At 49.3% G+C, this 13916-nt stretch overlaps 2 protein-coding genes and 1 pseudogene across 2 annotated transcripts in view; 2 read left to right on the top strand and 1 right to left on the bottom strand.

The window, feature by feature from the left end:
- LOC125989976 (uncharacterized) overlaps positions 1-13916 on the top strand; it is a 340553-nt gene that overhangs the window by 87992 nt on the left and 238645 nt on the right. The window lies entirely within an intron of this gene.
- LOC125989985 (janus kinase and microtubule-interacting protein 3-like) overlaps positions 1-13916 on the bottom strand; it is a 298361-nt gene that overhangs the window by 82353 nt on the left and 202092 nt on the right. The window lies entirely within an intron of this gene.
- On the top strand, positions 10347-13677 carry LOC125990653 (vitellogenin-1-like; annotated as a pseudogene).

Here is a 13916-nt window from a genome sequence, read left to right as displayed (position 1 = left end):
TTGCGAAGCATTTTCGACGGTCAAATCATCAAGTTTTTGTAAAACATGCTCAACAGAACAGCATCTACACAATCCATGTCTCATTATCGTCATCACATCCGTCATCTCTAAGAAGTTGTATATGAACTTGGGCTACAGTAGAGGACACAAACTTCGACACAGCAGACTTCAAACATGGGATGACGCAGGACGTAAACAAGCACAACACCACCAGCACAACAAGCACAGGAGACAGCAATTTCAAAAGCAGTTGCCACCAGTTGCCAGAGAATAGCCACGAAAAGAAATCAAACTGATGTGGGACCTTGTCATTAGACATGGCCTGCTGTAAGTTCTTCAGTGAATTCATGGCGTCGTTGATGTGGGTGTCATTTTCTCCTGGTATGTATGTGCAACAGGAAGTCCCAATGATGTGGCACACACCACCTTGTGCTGCCGTCAACAAGTCCAGAACCATCCTGTTTTGCAAGACCATCAGTCTAATAGCCTGAATATCTCTATTTTGTTCATCGTTGATTTGCAGTGAGAGATTCACAAAGGATTGAAAACGATAGTTCAGTGTCTCGATGAAGAGCGATAGTTTCCCAACCCCAATCTGAGGAAAGAGCACAAGGACAACTTTGTCTCCGACGGACCATACTTTATGGTCGTCTGGAACGTTTGCACCCCAGACAGGGTCATGAGGGTCGAAGGTTGCAACTGCCCTGCGTCGACGTCCAGAAGAGTTGTGTGCTTCTGTCAGCTGATGATGTCGTATCCTGTAGGTGTGGTCTGTCACCCACACTGGTGCACACACTCCTGTCCAGTTGGCGGGCAGCATCGGATAAACCTTGGATGTAACGTGTAATTCACTCCAGCTGGTCTCTCTGTGTAGGCCACTTGTGGTATTGTTCATCCTCTAACAGTCACATTTAGATTTGCCCAGAATAGCTGATCACAGGCACTGTCTGCAAGTCCAGGGCGGTAAGGGTCAGCATCTTTGACTGTGACAGCACGGTGTTGATATCCAACTCCTGGATGCCGTGTCCCTGTAAAACAATGCTCTAGACTTTCCTGCTACGTTTCACACAATAATAATGATGAGTAAATCATCAGATACCTCTTGTGCATACACTCCAACAAACGTTAGGCAGATGTGAGATAACTTGCATGAAGTCTACTTAACCAAACATTGAGTAAATATGGGATAACTTAAAAAGTGTCAACAACAATTCGTGAATAGAAACTACAAGGCATAATAGATAAAGAACTTCTCTTTCACTTCTCTGTTTATCACATATTTGCTCAAATTCACACATCACCGTAAACAACCCCTTTTCTCGACTCTCAGTCGTCGGATCACATTCATGAGGACAAATATGTTTACACCAAAGGATAAATGTTGTGATGTCATCATTCAGAATCCCATGGATCTGGGAAAAGTCTGGTAACACAGATGCAGGAATTTTGCCATCAACATCATCATGTTGCCGCTCAGACATTAGGTATATCTGAGCAATCTCGTCCTCCATGGGCGATATTACTGTAGTGGCGAGACAATTAAACAGAGCACGAAGACACGGTATGCAACATCCATACAAGGTGAGCATAGCAGCAATACTGCAACTGATGGTAAAACTGAGGACAAAATGACGTTATACTTCCCAAAAGCATTCATCCACTTGTAGTGCTCTTTCATCCTCGTTTTGAGGGATCGCAGGCCTGCAATCCGTCAGGCTCTCATCAGGGGCGGTGTTGTTGGGGATGAAGGTGCAGCATTGTTCTCCAAACATTGCGCAGACGCCTCCTTTCTCAGACAACAACATATCATGAGCATTGTGGTTCTGGATCGACATTAGGGAAGGCGTGGCTAGCTGTTTATGCACTGCCTCGAGCCCCGCTTGTGTCCGTTTGCCCAATTTCTACATGTTGTAATGGATGTAATTTATCCTGTCTACGTTCTTGTTCATCGTTCACCAGCAGCAAATGGAGGACTCCCATCCCGCTGCAATTTGGTCATTTAATTCTTATTAATCAGGAACTCCTCTAGGGACTCCAATTGCATCAATTTCGGTCAAATCATCGTCGCCTCTCAAATTTAAAGATATTTTGTTTTTTACCAGCTTTTTCCCCAGATCTTGGCATGTTGATGTATATACAATTTCGCTTGACTACATTCTCTGAAAGCAATGGCTTCTTTTTTTTTCTTTTTTCTCTCAATGGATATTATATAGACTGCTCTGTCACGCACTTCACAATCCAGTAGACGTGACAGATTTCACACAATCTTTGGTCAATGGCAACGGTACAACATAAATAATCGGTCGCAAATCCATACATATGACATATTCAATTTTTTTTCTGTCTTTGCAGCTTGTTTTACCATAAGCAATCAATTGTTTCTTTTTTCAGTTACTCTTATAGTTAGTTACCTGAAACAAATTATCCACATTCATTCTAGATATTCATCCAATTCTTTAACATCTACAGAGGTTGTTGACAAAGTACACATATAAACATCATACTTTCATGGCAGTCCAGATCCGACACAGCAGATCGTCCTGCAAAGGTCAAATTGATCTTTTAAATTGGAGGCATTCAGTGTTTTTGTTTTTGTTGAAACAACCTCTACAAAAAATTGTTTTGTTTTGAAAATGTTTTGAATATGAATCAAATCCATATGTTGTATAAAGCTGACTGACCTGCCCCACTATCCCTCCTCTTGAGCCATGTGACATGCACCATGGCTCAATATTGCTCACCATTAGCATAGGTTCTTTGGTGGGGTAGGTCATTTATAGATGCCATTTTCTAATCTTGCCCCTCTTTTCGTCCATAATTGAATTTCACTCTATGGACTTTGTCGCTGCACATCTTTAAAAATGTTTCAGTGATCTAATCTGCTTCTTGTGTGTATAAAATTTGAAGTGTCTTTTGCGCTGCAGCTTTGTGGTTCTGTCTGCAAGCTTGTTACCTCTTGACACCTTATCAGTCTCGTGTGTGTGTGTACTGCACACGTGCACATAGCTACTTTTCGTGGCAATTAAATGGATGCCCTCCCCGCATGGGGAGTGACTCAGCTAGCAAATTTAGTTACTTTTCAATCGTTTTCTCATTGTTTATCACAAGAATCTTAGAAATTTGAATACGAATCAAAACGTATGTTTTATTTTACTCAATTGTATGATTTAGAGAATCCATATGTAGTAAAGTGTTGTATTACTAAATATGATTTCATCATCTTTTAATTTGACTTTCTTTCCAAAACGCTTCTTAATTTCTCAGTTCACACATCTTCTACATGTGTTACTGGTTCTCCAGTTTTTTCTCTAGTTAACTATCAATCCAAAAGCTACGTTTTTCTTTTTAGCATTCAACCTGCTCAAAATCACTCTTTCATCAAAGTCGCTCTACTAATTTTCTATACTAGTCGCCAACGACTTCAACCATTCAACCTTTCATTCGGGCAATCATTCATCAATGCTTATCATATGCATCTCACACAGTCTCCAAAAAGGAGTCTTCTTATCACATTGGTCCCATTTCATCCAAGCTCACCACACAACATTCATATATCATTTTCAACTCAAGTTTCCTGGTAGAACAATCCACCAATTCAAAAAAAAAAAACTAAAACAAACAACTGGCAAATTAATCTGATTTTGTTTGTTTTTTGTTTTTTTGTTTGTTTGTTTTTAAATTTGAAGAACTCAATCTCTCAGATTTAGCTTGCATTTAGAATTTTGTATAATCTTATAGCACAACCAATCAATTATTCCTATTAAATGTAGCATTGCAAAATCTTAAATTCACGATTTAGCTTCTCCCAATTCCTGAAAGCATGTTCTGTTGTTTTGTTTACTCCGAATTTCTCATGAGGGCTTGACACTAACATGCACTGTGGATTAGTTTCTGCTCGCAAACAGATTTCTCTCTTTTTCTTTCATTTTTATCTGACAAAATTGTTTCTGTTCTGCGGTGTAAATTGAATAGACAACAGTCTAGCAAATTTCTTTATACTAAAAGTTTAGCCAACCTTCATCAACTTAACACATACGCACACACATGCACAGCTCTCGCGTGCGGAAGGTAGGTCTCAGCAACAATGATTCGTCACAGGCTGGCCATTTCCTGTGGTCGATCATGAGCTGGTCCCTCCCATGCACACGAGGACAGCACATTCTAATTTTATTTATTTATCTTCTAGAAGCAAGTTGCATTTCTTTACCACTTGATTTGCATATTTTAACTTCAGTGTAACACAATTTGATCCCTATTCATTTGTAATTGGGCCTACAAACAGCATTGTCATACTTCTTGTGTGGACAGGGGCTCTAACAATCTAAAAATATTTTTGATAACCTGACAATGACATGTTTTGCTGTCATATGGGAGAGGTTTCAGATCTTTTAAATTTTGATACATGATTTGCATAGGACCGGAAACTCCTCTTGCCCCTTGCTTGAGCCGCGGCTTGAGCTGCGGCCTTGCACCTGCTCACAGGGGCCTTATTGTCTCCTGGTCTGACAAACACTTGTGACCGCATCAGTTTTCATCTTTCTAGCTTTTGTCTCTTGAATTCGTTCTCATCTTTTTGTGAAGATTTCAACCACACTCTAGCACTTCTACCACTTCTTCCGCATTTCAAATTTCCTTGTACTCCATACATTTTCTTCCACTTCAGCATCTATTGCATACAATTAAGAAATCTACTTGCCATGAACTTCTCGTTCCAAAGAAGAGCAGAGCAAGAGATTTACCGTTCTTATTTCCCATCTTAATTTTAGTAGTTTAAGGTTTTACAATTTTTTTTTCATTTTTTTTTTCTTTGAGGATCCTCAATGCAGGTTTAAATTGACCTTTCAACAAATTACTAGCCTGTATTAATGCCGTGGATCAATGCTAGAACTGCTATTTAGTCAATTTATCCTACCAGTCACACACAATCACACAAACTCCAGCGCTTTTTTAGGCCTATCCAGGGATGGGTGTAAAACCCTCCCAAACAGCTTTGGAAAAACGGCCTTCTTCAATTAAGAAAAAGAAGCTCTGTTTTTCTTAGCCCGTTTCTTCCACTGGGACTTGAACCCAAGCTGTTCTTTGGCTTGGAAAAACATACAAAGAAAATTCTACGCCCTTCTTTGATTAACAAAAAAGAAGCTCTGTGTTTCTTAGCACGTTCCTTCCACTGGGACTCTAACCCAAGCCAGATCCCTCAGCTCGGAAGAACAGACAAAGAAGAGTCTACGCACCTCTTCGATGAACAAAAAAGAAGCTCTGCTTTTCTTAGCCTGTTCATTCCACTGGGACTTGAACCCAAGCTGGCTCTCGTGCACCTCTACATTTTACGCGTTTCACAACAACACAATCACACAACTTCAGGCCTTTAACTTACTTGTCCCCTGGTTCGTTGCACTGCCGGGTCGCGTCAATCCACCTCTGTCAGACGAAGGCAGACCTAAGATGCTGGCCCAGCGAAGAATTCTCTTCCCAGGACTTTCTCCTCCAGGTCCTCTTAATGGAAGCTGGCTTGTCGACAATGCAGCACGTCTTTCTTCGTCAGACAGATAGCGGGTATGAGGGGTCCCGGGTTTCGGCACCAAAATGTTAGAGATTTGCTCACTCCAACTTATTTTGCAAGAACCACACGGTAGACAAGCAAGTTATTTTAGACACCTGCAGGTGGAGAGTTCACTCGTTGAAGGAATGAAGTCTAAAAACCCTCCCTCCTGCAAGGGCATATTTATTAAGAGAAACAGAGTGGGAGTAAGAGTAGGTTGAATAGGAAGCCCTTGTGCTCTAGTCAAAACATATCAGGGGATGTTTTACGACTTTGTGGAGGATGGGACAAGGTAGGTTATTTATTACCGGTTGCATTCCAACATAATCATATGATAAGGATAATCTGAAAAACCCTAACAAGATGAATACAAGCTTTGGAGCACAGGACAAAAGGTGGCGCTTACACTCTTTCCACAGGCGGGTGTGGCTAAGACTATTCTCAGAATAGAAACCATGGACTACAGGTTGAAGAGCTTTGCCAATTTTACTCTTGAAGCCCTTACAGGTTACCAGACAGAGCTGCACGCTCTGAGACTAATGGCACTACAGTCCCGAATGGTTTTGGACCTCCTGACTGCCAAAAAAGGAGGTGTGTGTTAAATAGTTGGTACTTCCTGTTGTACCTACATCCCAGGAGAAAATTACACCCGCATCGAATATGCGCTACAAGGACTTCGGAACCTCCGTAAGGCTATGTCCCAAGATGAAGCTCCAGCCAAGGATGCCCATCCCTTTTGGTGGCTGTTTTACGGTGATTGGAGGCAACTTCTCTTGAAGGTTGCAATTGTTTTAGTTGCCATACTGTTATTTCTCTGTATTTTTACATCGTGCATCATACCTTGTATTCGTCACATGATGACTAAAATGTTGACATCAGCGTTTGCAGTCCAGAATATCATGTTGGTCCAGCGTGAACAAGATGAGTGGGACCACCTTGCGTAAATCACCTACCTGTCTATTTTTCTTCCTATTGATGATCCAAAAGAAAAAAAAAGGGGAAAAAAACATTCCATTATGACGAACTCAGCCAAAGCCGAATGGAGAGCTGTAGTTCTGATAAACTCTGGAATGTAAACTTTTATGCTTTTTGATGGTACTATACTATATTATGTAAGCATATACTCATTTATACACATATGTAGTTATTAGTTGATGTTTTGTTTTCCCATGAATTCCAATGTTAAAACAGGAGGGAATGTTGGAAATGATATACTTTTTATCATTGGATTCTATGTATCTACTTTTGTGTGCAAGATTCTCCGCAGTATGTGACCATCTGGCTTCGTGAAAATGACTTGGGGGCATATGGCCCGCTAATGACTGGAGTCATTAGCCGCGCTATACAATAAGCCCCACAGTTAGCTAGACATGATCAGATCATGATATTGTCATGGGATGGCTGAAGCAGACACACAGACTATGTCTTTGTTAAGCTAATGGTCATGAGACGTCCATACTGCTCCGACCATAAGAGTATCTCCTTTGTTCTTGTTGTGAGATAATAATTATGTCCTTCCTGTTTGGAAACCTACTCGATCATGTACACTTGCCCCTTTGTTTCTCTCTCAATAAAAGGCACGGCTAAACTCAGAGCAGATCGCGGATCTCAGCCACACTTGCAGTGTGTCTGGGGTGCGTCCTTCTGCGCAGAAGAAAACGCTAAGCCAAAAAGACCTACCGTCTCTGAGATTGATTTCAGATAAATGTTGTCAACCCAACAGGCGGACGCACTCTCTAACGAGCCCCGCCGGCCGGTCCGCGGGGAGGGGGGGGGGGAACGGCGCCCTCTGGCGGACACGCCGTTGTAAATGAATGGGGTTTGGCACTTAGTGCATTTTCGCCAAAGTTGACCCGCGCTCCGGGGGAGGAGGCCGAATTCACGCCATTCGTGGCCGGCCGGGGAACCGGCGAAGGCAGATACACGTTCACGGAAGCGCCGCCGGCTGGTCTGCGGGCCGAACGGGGTCCCGCAAAGTACCGGGCGTGGACGCCGACCCACGCCGGGTCGGAGCCACCGAGAGGCGGATACACGTTCACGGAAGCGCCGCCGGCTGTACCGCGGGCCGAACGGGGTCCCGTAACCTACCGGCAGCGGACGCCGACCCACGCCGGGTCAGAGCCACCGAGAGGCGGATACACGTTCACCGAAGCCCCGCCGGCCGGTCCACGGGCCGAACGGGGTCCCGTAACCTACCGGCAGCGGACGCCGACCCACGCCGGGTCAGAGCCACCGAGAGGCGGATACACGTTCACGGAAGCGCCGTCGGCTAGTCCGCGGGCCAAACGGGGTCCCATAACGTACCGGGCGCGGACGCCGACCCACGCCGGGTCAGAGCCACCGAGAGGCGGATGAGCTTTCACCGAAGCCCCGCTGGCCGGTCCGCGTGCCGAACGGGGTCCCGTAACCTACCGGCAGCGGACGCCGACCCACACCGGGTCAGAGCCACCGAGAGGCGGATACACGTTCACGGAAGCGCCGCCGGCCGGTCCGCGGGCCAAGCGGGGTCCCGTAACCTACCGGGCGCGGACGCCGACCCACGCCGGGTCAGAGCCACCAAGATGCGGATGAGCTTTCACCGAAGCCCCGCCGGCCGGTCCGCGGGCCAAACGGGGTCCCGTAACCTACCGGGCGCGGACACCGACCCACGCCGGGTCAGAGCCACCGAGATGCGGATGAGCTTTCACCGAAGCCCCGCCGGCCGGTCCGCGGGCCAAACGGGGTCCCGTAACCTACCGGGCGCGGACGCCGACCCACGCCGGGCCAGAGCCACCGAGAGGCGGATGAGCTTTCACCGAAGCCCCGCCGGCCGGTCCGCGGGCCAAACGGGGTCCCGTAACCTACCGGCCGCGGACGCCGACCCACGCCAGGTCAGAGCCACCGAGAGGCGGATACACGTTCACGGAAGCCCCGCCGGCTGGTCCGCGGGCCAAACGGGGTCCCGTAACCTACCGACGGAGGACGCCGACTCGCGCCGGGCCAAAGCCGCCCAGAGGCGGACACACTCTCTAACGTGCCCCGCCGGCCGGTCCGCGGGGGGAATGGCGCCCTCTGGTGGACACGCCGTTGTAAATGAATGGGGTTTGGCACTTAGTGCATTTTTCGCCCAGCGGCACCACAGGCTGATGGGCGGCCGCTTCCACGGGCCGGTACTACTCTACGGAGGCGCTCGCCACCTCCGGTGGGGGCCGTGTGATCTCGCTGGATGCCCGAGGACCTTCCGCGAGGCCCGGCTGCAGCTTTTACGCACGCCCGGTCCTATTTTCTGGTGGAAGTGGGAGGCCGGCGCTCGGCAGCTCGCTGCCCGAGGACCTTCCGCGAGGCCCGGCCGCAGCTTTTACGCGCGCCCGCTCCTATTACCTGGTGGAAGTGGGAGGCCTGCGCTCGGCAGCTCGCTGCCCGAGGACCTTCCGCGAGGCCCGGCCGCAGCTTTTACGCGCGCCCAGTCCTATTACCTGGTGGAAGTGGGTGGCGCTTGGGGATGGTGGCGGTCGCCTGGTGGCGGTCGGCTGGTGGCGGTCGCCTTGTGGCGGTCGGGGGGTGGCGCTTGGGGATGGTGGCGGTCGGCTGGTGGCGGTCGGCTGGTGGCGGTCGCCTTGTAGCGGTCGGGGGGTGGCGCTTGGGGATGGTGGCGGTCGCCTTGTGGCGGTCGGGGGGTGGCGGTCGGGGGGTGGCGCTTGGGGATGGTGGCTGTCGCCTTGTGGCGGTCGCCTTGTGGCGGTCGGGGGGTGGCGCTTGGGGATGGTGGCGGTCGCCTGGTGGCGGTCGGCTGGTGGCGGTCGGCTGGTGGCGGTCGCCTTGTGGCGGTCGGGGGGTGGCGCTCGGGGATGGTGGCGGTCGGCTGGTGGCGGTCGCCTTGTGGCGGTCGCCTTGTGGCGGTCGGGGGGTGGCGCTTGGGGATGGTGGCGGTCGCCTGGTGGCGGTCGGCTGGTGGCGGTCGCCTTGTGGCGGTCGGGGGGTGGCGGTCGGGGGGTGGCGGTCGGGGGGTGGCGCTTGGGGATGGTGGCGGTCGCCTTGTGGCGGTCGCCTTGTGGCGGTCGGGGGGTGGCGCTTGGGGATGGTGGCGGTTGCCTTGTGGCGGTCAGGGGGTGGCGGTCGGGGGTGGCGCTTGGGGATGGTGGTGGTCGCCTTGTGGCGGTCGCCTTGTGGCGGTCGGGGGTGGCGCTTGGTGATGGTGGCGGTCGCCTTGTGGCGGTCCCCTTGTGGCATTCGGGGGTGGCGTTTGGGGATGGTGGCGGTCGCCTTGTGGCGGTCGCCTTGTGGCGGTCACCTTGTGGCGGTCGGGGGGTGGCGCTTGGGGATGTTGGCGGTCGCCTTGTGGCAGTCGCCTTGTGGCAGTCGCCTTGTGGCGCTTGGGGATGGTGGCGGTCGCCTTGTTGCGGTCGCCTTGTGGTGGTCGGGGGTGGCGCTTGGGGATGGTGGCGGTCGCCTTGTGGCGGTCGGGGGTGGTGCTTTGGGACCAGCGTCCGGCGGAAAGTGCGTGTTGCGCGGGCCGGAGAAAGTTTAGGCCCAGGGCCCGCCGCTGGAGAAATGTTTAGGTACCAGGGGTGGATTTTTTTTGTCACCGCAGAAGGGGGACGTTGCCTCCGTCGGTGCCCGGCGGAAAGTGCGTGTTGCGCGGGCTGGAGAAAGTTTAGGCCAGGGGCCCGCCGCTGGAGAAATTTTTAGGTACCAGGGGTGGATTTTTTTTGTCACCGCAGGAGGGGGACGTTGCCTCTGTCGGTGTTCAGTGGAAAGTGCGTGTTGCGCGGCCCGGAGAAAGTTTAGTCCCGGGGCCCGCCGCTGGAGGAATTTTTAGGTACCAGGAATGGATGTACTTACTTCCACAGGGCCCGCCCGCTCCTGGCCGGTGTCCGAGGATGCTGCCTCATCCACGGGCGCACCTCTTACGCACGCCCGCTGTCATTCTCCGGAGACTGAGTTCCACTTAGGGGAGGCTAAGTTCCATTTGGGGGAGGCTGCCTACTCCCGGCTGACGCCCGAGGATGCTGCCTCATCCCCGGACGAGCCTCTTACGCACGCCCTTTGTCATCCTCCGCAGACTAAGTTCCACTTGAAGGGTCACAAGACACTCTACCACGTGGGTAGCTGGTCCGCGGGCTAAACGGGGTTCCATAAGGTACCGGGCGCGGACGCACACCCACGCCCGGCCAGCGTGACCGAGAGGCGGACACACTTTCAAGAGAAGCCTGGGTAGCTGGTCCGCGGGCCGAATTGGGATCCAGAAGGCTGCTGTGGCTGCTGCCTCTTTCAAACGTATGTACTACCTTTCAAACTCGACTTCTGTTGTTGTCGATGATGAAGTTACAACCCAGGAGAAAAAAACAAAATGACTTTTTTATAGTGAGGGCAACCGTAACTCCAGCTCTGCCGGAGCCCATCCAGTTCCGCCAGCTCCTGAAGACCAAGATTGAGTTGATGGCTGAAATCAAACCAAGGTTCATACCAATCTGACAATGAAGTCAAACGTCATCCTTTGGATCAATCATCACATTTGAATTGCGTCTTCTCCTTCTAGCGTTGTTGCAAACGTGTTTACCGTGATCGGAGTGAACACCGAAATTCTCCAGGCTACTGTCTACTCAAGAGCCAAGATCGACGCCATTGTACCAGCCTCCATTTCAACCAGACTTGACATCAACGAGGGTCAATTTAAATTTGCGGCTCTCCCTGTTCCTGCACCTGAAGAGATTGTGGCTGTCGAGTAAGAATTGACTTTCATTTTAAACACAGTCCAGTCTTCAATTTGACAGAACCAAGATTGTGATCCTTTGACAGGGTTGAGAGCATTGCTGTGGTGAGAAACGTTGAAGATATTCCTAATGCCAGAAGGACTCCGCTTATCCCTACCGACTACGTGAGACCAGACTCAAGGGAGATCCTCACCTCAAAGACTTCCCCTTGGTCTGCTAGCGTGGTAAGCTTTCAAATATCAGACAGGAACACACATCTACTGAAACAGACTACCATTTACCTGTCTTACCCTTCAGAAGCCGTGCATTTTCTAAAAAGTACTGCTTCCAAGCTTACGGAACTGGACCGAAGGGCTGTGTCAAGGTTGCCACGGCCAATGCTGCGTTTATCAGGGACATTATGTTGTACAGATTGGCTGGAAAACATTCTGCCTCACTGTCAGTCAAGCGCAGTAAGTGAAAGAATTCTCAATAAGAATGGATTTGGAAAAAATGAACTCATTTCATGTTCATCTCAGATGAAGAGGAATCCATTGGAAGACTGGAGATGCTGGTTCAAGTTGGACCAAAGGCCGCAGAGAAGATCATCAAGAAGATCAGTCTGATTGAAGATGACGACATCGTTGCTGGAAAACCAGTCTTGATGAGGCTCCAAAAAATTCTGAATGGCACGTCTTCCTCCTCTTCTTCAAGCAAGTCCTCATCTTCAAAGAGCAGCAGCAGCAGCAGCAGCAGATCCAGTAGCAGATCCAGTAGCAGCAGCAGCAGAAGCAGTCGCAGCAGCGGCAGCAGCGGCAGCACCAGCAGCAGCAGCAGCAGCGGCAGCAGCAGCAGCAGCAGCAGCCGCCGCCACGGCAGGAAACACAACGTCCACAGCACCAGCAGAAGGAACAGCAGACACAGCGGGTTTACTCGAAGCAGCTCTGCGTCTAGTCTGGAATCCCTCTTCAGCGCAAGCTCTAGTTCCTCCCGTTCCAGTCGTCACGTCTCGGCAGTAAGTATCCCAAAACAGACTTTTTGGTTTGGGCGGACAACTACAGAGTCTCTGAATTATCTTCTTTGCAGCGAGTTAACCTCAAGCGCACCTTCGAGAAGAACCACAAGAAGGTATGTTCGCATGGTGCTTGGTCACGTTGATGAAGGTGCAGAATTCATTTTTACATTCTCATGTTGTTGCAGTCCCAGGCTAATGGATTTTCTCAGAAGAGCAGAAGCAGCGCCTCCAGCTTTGAGGCCGTCTACAACAAGGTTGCAACTAGATCTTTTCGACCATAATGATCGTTCATACTTCATTCAAATTTTTTGGCTAATCTTTTGTTTTTCTTCTTCTAGAACAAATTCCTCGACAGTGACACCGCTCCTGCCTTTGTTGCCATCCTGCAAGCTGTGAGGACCGACGGCAAGATCCAGGGATACCAAATCACTGGCTATGCAGACAAGGCTAATGCTCGACTTCAGATTATCCTGGCTACCCTGGCTGCTGAGAACAACTAGAGGTTCTGCGCTGATGGTGTTGTGCTCAGCAAGCACAAAGTCACAGTGAGAGACAATTTACCTACCATTCCCACCTTTCCAATTCAAAAATCTTCATCAACTGCTACATGATATCTATGTGTCTCAAAAGGCCAAACTGGCTTGGGGTGAGGCATGCAAAGAGTATGACATGACAGTCACCGCTGAAACCGGTCTTCTTGGTCCAAGCCCAGCAGCTCGCCTCAGAATGACATGGAATGAACTACCATCTAAATTCCAACGCTATGCCAAGAAGTACGCAAGCTCAATTGCAACACAACAGCTGAATGTTGTGTTAACGGTACTCAAATCTTCCAACACAGAGCATATGAATACATTCCTGATTACGTAATGGACAGCTTCTTTCGAGAAAAGAACGACAACAGCGTCAAGCAGTTGTCATTCACAGTGGCTGCCACATCTGAAAGGACCTTGGATCTGATCTTCAAGACACCAACAGTATGAACAATACAGTTCTGGACTTGTTTCAAAAGACTATTCCTAACCATTTGACGATTCTGCTTACAGCGCAGCATCTATAAACTGGCTTGGCGTCTCCCCGTTGCTCTGCCGCTGGAGGAGATAACAGGACTCACACCTTTTGATGACCTGGCTGATAAAGTCCGTTATTTGGTCTCCAAGGCTGTCGCAGGTAGTAGACAGCAACTAAAACACTTTAGCCGCAATTACTTCATTATGCACTCAACTGTTTTCTTCTTCTGTTCCAGCTGAATGTAGCTTGAGCGGAGACACAGTGACCACCTTCAACGACAGGACGTTCAAGATTGAGATGCCTCAGTATTGCTACCAAGTTCTGGCTCAGGACTGCAGTGAGGAGATGAAGTTCATGGTCTTGCTGAGGAAAGATGACAATGTGCGCAACCACATTAACGTTAAAATCGCTGACATGTAAGTTGAAACAAGAAGACGTCGAACTTCGATCATAATGCAAAAAAAAAAAAAAAAAACATGACTCTACCTTTTCAGTGATATTGACCTGTACCTGAAGGACAGCGATGTGGTCGTGAAGGTTAACGGAAGAGAGGTGTTGTTAGATAAATTGTATATATATATGTTATCATGCGTTCCCTAATGAGTACTTATTAATAAAATTATTGCACAGAATGCTTGCTGTTTCGCCTTGCAGACGTCCACCAGACCACAACAAGTCA

The sequence above is a fragment of the Syngnathus scovelli genome, chromosome 20, assembly GCF_024217435.2.
Source record: "Syngnathus scovelli strain Florida chromosome 20, RoL_Ssco_1.2, whole genome shotgun sequence".
Taxonomy (NCBI): Eukaryota; Metazoa; Chordata; class Actinopteri; order Syngnathiformes; family Syngnathidae; genus Syngnathus; species Syngnathus scovelli.
The sequence above is the reverse complement of the archived record's forward strand: the minus strand, read 5'-3'. Positions and strand labels throughout refer to the sequence as shown.